Raw genomic sequence first — 8784 nt, 5'->3', positions numbered from 1 at the left:
TAGCAAGCTGAGCCACCAAATGAACATTTAAAGAGAAATTAGACAGCCTCTTGAATTTTAAATACATCCAATATGCCAATAAACGAGAGATAGAAGCTGTAACTGGTGAAGAACATTTACGTTGTATAGAAGAAACAAATTAGACCATTTTAAGTAGTAACATTTCCTCATAGATTGTTTCCAAATCTGTTGTTGCAATGGAACTGCAAGATCCTTGATCCAGATCCTCATTCTCCCCAATCTGGTTCCTCATTGGTTCAGAATGTGTTACTTAATTCAAGAAAACAAAGGAAAACATTGGCAGAGCCCTTCCAACAGCTGAAGCATGTCCATGTACCATTGCTGTGTCAAGCCAGGCTGGGGCAATCAGGATCACCCTTTCCCTGTCCTGTCACATCTTCCTCACCACCTTCTCAGTTAATGGAGAGGGACAAGCATACAGAAGGCTCTTTCCCCAATGCAACAGGAAAGCGCCCAAGATAGAGTGACTGTCCTTTCCTGCCCTTGGACAGAAGAGACTTCACATTTTGTTGAACCTGGTTGTAAACAGGTCTGCATCAGGCCAACCCCAACTAGAGAAAATCTCTCGTATCACCTGGTACGTCAGTGATCACTTGTGCATCTGCAAACAGTCTCTGCTGATCTGATCTGTTCTCCCTTGCTAAATGCAGGGACACCGGATAGACATCATGAAGGATGCACCAGTCCCATAAATTTGACTGTCTGCACACAGCAGAAAAGAATGGGCTCCTCCCTGTTTGTTCATGTAATATATGACTGTTGTATTGTCCGTTGCTATCTAAAGAACTTTCCCCTTTATATGAGGAAGAAAAGGTCTGAGAGCCATGCAAATGGCCCTTAATTCTAAAATGTTTACATGCAAATTCCTTTCCTGAGATGCCCAGTGAGCCTGAACTGTGAAAGAGTCCATATGAGCTCCCCCCATCCATTGTTCAAAACATCACAGGTTATTGTGATGGATGGCAAAGTGGGGTTGAACAGACCTCACTAAAGGTTCTGTCTGTCCACTGCATCAACTAATTTAAAATGTCGTAAGGCATGGTGAAGACTGTCCAGATTTGGTTTGTAAATCCAAGCTGGCCAGTGTTGTACTGACCTCATTTTGAGGCATAAAAACAGAACAACAATTAGTTGCTGCCACAAGGCCCATCAGACCCCCTCTCCAAAAATCACCTTTTGGGTTCAGCAGTGACAAACTTCTAAAATAGAGTGCACTATTTGACTTCCTGATATTTAGAAGCAGTCCCCAATCCATGAGAAGAGAAGTTGTAAATTTGATGTGAACTAGCAGATTTTCACATAAAGGAGACTTCAGCAGCCATTCATCTAAATATGGGTAAACAAAGATACACTGTTTTCTGGGATGCGCTGCTACTATAGAAAGCACTTTGGGCACTGTGGAAATGGCCAAATGGCAGGACCTTGTCCTGAAAATGCTTTTTTGCTACCACAAAATAGAGACATTTCCAGTGCTTTGGTAGAATAGAAATATGGAAATACAAATCTTTTAAATTGAGAGATGTGAACCTACCTGGAACTGAAAGTGAGGATATTACGGAGGCTAGGGTTAGCATTAGAAACTGGAACTTCTGGATTAAATTTTTTAATTTTCTTAAATCTAAAATTGGATGGAATCCCCCAACTGTCTTCTGCCCCAGGAAATATCTTGTATAAAACCTTTGATCACACAGGTTTTTAGGTACCTCTTCCACAGCAGCTATCAGAAGCAATTTTTGAACTTCTGACAGGAAAATAACCTTGAGAGAAGGTTCCATGAGAAGGGAAGGCTAGGGGAAATTGAAAGAAGATAGCTTTTTGAATGGTTTTGAATAGCCTTTTCCTATTATTTCTAGGCCCCACTTGTCCAATATAATAAGCTTCCAATTGTTGATGAACTGGGCTAGCCTGTCTCCAAACAGGGATGGAAGGATCCTCACCAACTGGTTCACAATTCTTGATCCTCACATTAAATCTGAGGCCATGTATTCCGCAAAGAAAAGGAGCAGCAGATTATTTGACATAATTTGAATTATTTCTTTTTATGTTGAGATTGTGACAGAGTTTACTGATGTTGCTGATATCTTTGAGAAGAATATGCTGAAGACTGAGGCTAGAACTGCCTCTTGTAATGAAAAAGGAGTAGGAGGGCTCCTTCTAGCAGTAAGGCATAAACTTTGTGAACGAGCCATAGATCTCTTCTGCCGCTTACTTTTTTTAAGAGTTCATCCATTTTATTAGTAAAAAGACCATCAACCTCAAAAGGGACATCCTCCATTTTAAATCTAGTATGCACAGTCAGTGAAGATGAACACAGCCATGTAAGACTCCTCAAAAAAATAGCAAGTGCCACACTCTGGCCAAAGAATATCAAAAGAAGTTCTGAGAGCAGACTTTACCACATTTTGACCCTCAGTCAAAAATCACATAGGCAATCTTCTTTGATCATCTGGTAGCTCTTGCACCAACAAAGCCATCTTCTCCCACAGATGGAACTGGTAATGGGCCATCAATGGCTTATAATTAGCGACTGTAATCACTAGAGGAAAAGATCATCATCCAGTTTCTTCCCCTTTCTATCCACAGAAGTCGAATGGACTTGACCAGACCAGAACATATTACTGGCTTCAGCAACCAATGGAGAATTTGGCTTGGGGCGAGTATAACAATACAAAAACCCTCATAAGGTATATGATAACATTAGACTGATAAGAGGCAGGAGAAATCCAATCTTTAAGAAAGCACACGAACAGTTTTAGCAGGTTACAAAAGACCATTCAGTATAGGTAGGGCTCTATCAAATTCACGGTCCATTTTGGTCAATTTCACAGTTACAGGATTTTAAAAATCGTAAATTTTACGATTTCAAATGCAAAATTTCAGTGTTGTAATTGTAGCGGTCTTGACCCAAAAAGGAGTTGTGGGGAGGGGCTGAAAGGTTATTGTATAGGGGGATTGCAGTACTGCTACCCTTACTTCTACACTGCTGCTGCTGGCGGTGCTGCCTTCAGAGCCGGGCAGCTGGAGACCAGCGGCTGCTGGCTGGGAGCCCAGCTCTGAAGGTAGAGCCGTCACCAGCAGCAGCACCAAAGTAAGGATGACATGGTACGGTATTGCCAACCTTACTTCTGCGCTGCTGCCTGCAGAGCTGGGCCCTCAGTCAGCAGCTGCAACTCTCCGGTTGCCCAGCCCTGAAGGCAGAAGCGCAGAAGTAAGGGAGGCATGGTATGGTATTGCCACCCTTATTTCTGCGCTACAGCTGGCAGGGCGCTACCTTCAGAGCTGGGCACCCGGCCAATAGCAGCTGCTCTTCAGCCCCCCAGCTCTGAAGGCAGCACAGAAGTAAGGGTGGCAATACCAAGACCCCCCATAAAATAACCTTGTGACCCCTTGCAACTCCCTTTTGGGTCAGGACCCCACAATTTGAGAAACGCTGGTCTCCCCCCGTGAAATCTGTATAGTATAGGGTAAAAGCACACAAAAGACCAGATTTCACGGGGGGAGACCAGATTTCACAGTCCGTGAGGAGTTTTTAATGGCTGTGAATTTGGTAGGGCCCTAAGCATAAGTAAAGATACCCTATTCCTGGAGGGAGCACCAAGAATGTGAAACACAGGATGTGATGCCTCTTCCACAGCAACTGAAGGCAAGTTCAAAGTGGATGCCATGTGATCCTCTAATTCATGGAACTGCAAAGCATCCTCAGAAGCAGATGACATAGTAGCAATTCTCGCATGTTCATCAGATAAGAAATCAAGTTCAAATTCTCCATCCACTTGACCCTGCTCAAAAAGATGAGCTAACTCCTCATCCTCTTATTCAGACAAAGTTATTAGGCACCACTGTGTGAGCTGCAGATGGACTGGATGGAACTGGATCCAAAGATTCCACTGACAACTGAGCCTCATCAGTCAGAACATCATTTTTCCATCCATAAGGCGGATAATTTAAAAACTCCTGTGCAGAGCCCAATAAGGCCATGGAGCCCAGGAGTGCCAGTCTCTCTGATAGCTGGGATCCAGGAACACACCCATAAGAGGAAGCATGAACTGCCCAGAAAACTGAGGAAACCCAGACTTAAGACCTGAACTGTGTAGATTTCGTTCCTCCTAAGTCTTCCTCTATCCTCTTCTAACTGAGGAACTGGCCTCAGATACACTATGAATATCAGATGAGATAGCAACGGCACCAGAGAATGCAGAGATGTACAAGATGGAAAGGATCTGGCTGGTGATCCTGTAGGCTTCTTAGGAGGAGGCGGAGGCAATGATGAATCTATAGAAAGGCTCAGAAAATTGTTTATTTTACCCCTTTTCAGGTGAAGGGGATATAGATCTTAGAACCGATCAAGACTTTCTCCTTCTCTCCCGACAACGATCTCCCACTCAGATCCCACGAACACTTAGATGCTGAACAGTGAACATCAGCCACCACAATGAGAGTCCTTTTGGATCTGGATCCAACAAAAGCGCCATAGTGGGAACAGACAATGGTGCCAATCTTACTGGCTTAGGCATCACTAGATCCAGAGAGAGGCTCAGGACTGTAATCCTGGACTGTGAAACCAAATGCAAAACCAACTTAGGTTTCAAAGTCAGAACTGTGGAGGTCATATCTGAATCAGATGGATCCAGTAAGTCTGACCCTGATCTGGCACTGCTAACAGTGGCCGCCTTCTCCCTCACCTTCTTCAGAACCAATATAACTGTAATGATGGCTAATCATAGAATCCTTGGCTGCCAATGGGACATATGGTGCCTTCGACACCCTAGCAGTTTTAACCAGAGGATCTGCTAAAATAGAAACAGGAGACAGAACCAACAACCTCAGTCACTGGGATCCTTTAGACACCTTAGGCTTACTAGACAAGGAAGTTGGAGCTGAAACAGGCCTTTTAATCTTCAGATCCAATGATCTCCTGGAACCCTATGGCTTAGCATCAAGAGCTCCTTTAAGCAGGAGTCCGTGCAAATCTGTTTTGCCTCTTTTTACGCACTCTGTGAAAATGTGACAAACAGAACAACGAGAAGGAAAGTGGCCTCCTCTGAGAGACTTAAGACATCTAACATGGTTGTCCAACACTGGCAGGACAGCTGGGCATGAAACATCTTTTGAAACTCATTTTTTTTCTTCCTTAGTTCTGCCATCTCAAAGAATCGAACCTAAAACTAAACTAACTAAAACCACAATCTCTCTAACTAAATTAACACTGCAAGCTAACAAATATCTAAATGCTTGTTGGGGGTAAAAGTTGGGAAACAATCACAAATCCACCCAATGTAGGCTTAATCAATTTTCACCTTTATTTATACTATTTCAGACAGAATTATTGTCACATAGTGTCTGCACATATATTTATGCCAGAGAAATAACAACAGTCAAGATGGAATAAATAAAAGGGCCCAAGTTACCACATTCCAGGGCACTGGGAAGTCCTTACACCTTTCATGATAGTTGGGTGCCTTTTCTGATCACTTGGTCTGGTCCTTCAGTACCATCCTTCAGTTTCTAGTTTCGTGTTTCTCCAGTTTGGGCCTACATTCTCTTAGGTTTCTTATATATTTCTACATTACAGATTAAGTAATCTTTATTGAACTGGCTTTTAACACATCAGTCCTTTGGGTTTTAAGTAACCTGTACATTATGTATGTGCAAGCTTCAGTTACCCAACTTCTGCATTTTTGCTGCTGTTTTCGCAGCTTCTGGGTCATGTCATTTTATGTTACCCTGCCTTGGGTCTTCCCAGATAAGGGTTTTGTTGTTGTTTGTGTGTTTTTACCTCAAAAATTTCCAGCACAATATGTTTCCTTTTGTTTTGTCAGCAGTAACATGATTTTACACATCTGAAATTCTATGTAAAAGAAGAATTGGCAAAACCACATTTATGCCAGCAAGGTCTTGGCCTAATTGTTACTTCATCTTTACTCATTCACTATCCATAATTACAAATCATTAAAATATAACTCACAGAGCTTTAAATTGCACATTTAGCAAATCCTTCATTTTTATATTTCAGTGATATACTAACATATATCTGTCAATATATGTTAGCCCCTTAACATATTTGTGGAGGGGAGTTTGGAGAGCACTCTATGATTCTTTAATATATCTACATTTCTTATCTTTTTTAAATATGGGTTTTTCATTCAAAGTCCATTTTTATGTGAATTATTAAAAAAAAAGTCATTAGAATTTTACATGTGTATGCATTTTGAGAAGCGTCTCAATTTTAGGGTCTTGATATTTATTTGTTTTTAATGGTGCCCCAAAAGGCATTAAATAGGAGTGGGAAAAAATGGTTACTAACCTGTTCCATAACTCTTGTTCTTCGAGACGTGTTGCACATGTCCATTCCATTCTTGGGGTTTATGTGCCCAGCGCACTGCCATCAGAAACTTTTACCCTCAGCAGTACCTGTCTGGGTGGCTCACACGCCCTTTGCTGTTGTGCACCAGTGTGTGAAGGTATAAAGGACAGAGCCACCCCCCAATTCCTTTCTTGATGTAACTTCCATGCAGAGAGGGAGGAGGGCAGGTCTTGGAATGGACACATGCAATGCATCTCAAAGAACAGTTACAGAACAGGTTAGCAATTGTTTTTTCTTCTTTGAGTGATTGCACATGTGCATTCCACTCTTTGTGACTCATAAGCCGTGAGGCAGGACATGGGATTGGGGTCTATCTAAAGGACATGTCCAACTCTAGCCTGGTCACTCGAGTCTTTGAGTGATGGCATAATGAGATGTGCAACGAGGACCAATGCCGCTCTACAAATATCTAGACCTGAATCTTTCACTAGAAACAGAGTTGGAGGCTGATTGTGATCTTGTTGAATGAGCTGTGATCTTATTTGGCAGGATATTAGCTAGGTTGTAACACATGCACATACATGAGGCTTTCCAAAGGCTCTTAAGGAAAGTAAGCTGTCATGGGATAAGAGGGAAGGTCCTCTCATGGATTGGTAACTGGTTAAAAGATACGAAACAAAAGGAAGGAATAAATGGTCAGTTTTCAGAATGGAGAGAGGTAAATTGTGGTGTCCCCCAGAGGTCAGTACTGGGACCAGTCCTATTTAACATATTCAGAAATTATCTGGAAAAAGGGGTAAACAGTGAGGTGGCAAAATTTGCAGCTGATGCAAAACTACTCAAGATAGTTAAGTCACAAACAGACTGCAAAGAGCTACAAAAGGATCTCACAAAACTGGGTGACTGGGCAAAGAAAAAGGTAGATGAAATTCAGTGCTGATAAATGCAAAGTAATGCACATTGGAAAACATAATCCCAACTATACATATAAAATGATGGGGTCTAAATTAGCTGTTACCACTCAAGAAACAGATCTTGGAGTCATGGTGGTGAGTTCTCTGAAAACATCCACACAATGTGCAGTGGCAGTCAAAAAAGTGAACAGAATGTTCGGAATAATTACGAAAGGGATAGATAATAGGACAGAAAATATCATGTTGCCTCTATATAAATCTATGGTACGCCCACATCTTGAATACTGTGTGCAGATGTGGTTGCCTCATCTCAAAAAAGATACTGGAATCGGAAAAGGTTCAGAAAAGGGCAACAAAAATGATTAGGGGTATGGAATGGCTTCCGTATAAGGAGAAATTAATAAGACTAGGACTTTTCAGTTTGGAAAAGAGATGGCTAAGGGGAGATATGATTGAGGTCTATAAAATCATGACTGATGTAAAGAAAGTAGATCAGAAAGTTTTGTTTACTACTTCTCATAACACAAGAACTAGGGGTCACCAAATGAAATTAATCGGCAACAGGTTTAAAACAAATAAAAGGAAGTATTTCTTCACACAATGCACAGTCAACCTGTGGAACTCCTTGTCAGAGGATGTTGTGAAGGCCAAGACCATAACAGGGTTAAAAAAAGAACTAGATAAATTCATGGAGGATAGGTCCATCAATGGCTATTAGCCAGGATGGGCAGGGATGGTGTCCCCAGCCTCTGTTTGCCAGAAGCTGGGAATGGGCGACAGGGGATGGATCACTTGATGATTACCTGTTCTGTTCATTCCCTCTGGGGCACCTGGCATTGGCCACTGTCAGAAGACAGGATACTGGGCTAGATGGACCTTTGGTCTGACCCAGTATGGCCATTCTTACGTTTTTATCCAAGAAAAAATTATTTGAGTAGAGATTAGTTGACCTTTCATTCTGTTCACGATCACCACGAACAGTTGACAGAATTTATGGAACTGCTTCATTCTAGCAAGACAGAATGCCAGTGCTCTTCTAACTTTTAGGAAGGGCAAACACAGCTCTTTCCTATTCATGTGTGATTTCAGGAATAAAGTAGGTAAGTAAACTGGCTGGTTGTCATGAAACACAGACACCACCTTTGGGCCAAACTTCAGATGAGGGTGCAGGTAGACCCGGTTCTTAAAGAAGATTGTATAGGAAGGCCATGACATTGGCGCACAAAACTCTTCTACTCTTTTAGCAGAAGTGGTGGCTACCAACAATGCCACCTTAATTGATAGATGTAACAGCAAGCAAGTAGCCAAAGGCTCAAACAGTGGAGCCATTGGTCTTGATAACACTAAGGTGAGGTCCACTGGGAACTGGATTGTGCACTTGAGGATATAATTTGTATAGGCCTTTCAGAAATCTTATTGACATGTCATTAGAAAACTCAGATTGATTATCCACCTTAGGCTGGAATGCAGAAACAGCCGCTAGGTGTACTCTGGCAGAACAAATGGCCAACGCTTGACCTTTCAGGTATAGTAGATATTCTAGTA

Source organism: Lepidochelys kempii, chromosome 2 (genome assembly GCF_965140265.1).
Source record: "Lepidochelys kempii isolate rLepKem1 chromosome 2, rLepKem1.hap2, whole genome shotgun sequence".
In the NCBI taxonomy this organism is placed as follows: domain Eukaryota; kingdom Metazoa; phylum Chordata; order Testudines; family Cheloniidae; genus Lepidochelys; species Lepidochelys kempii.
Note: the sequence above shows the minus strand (reverse complement) of the source record.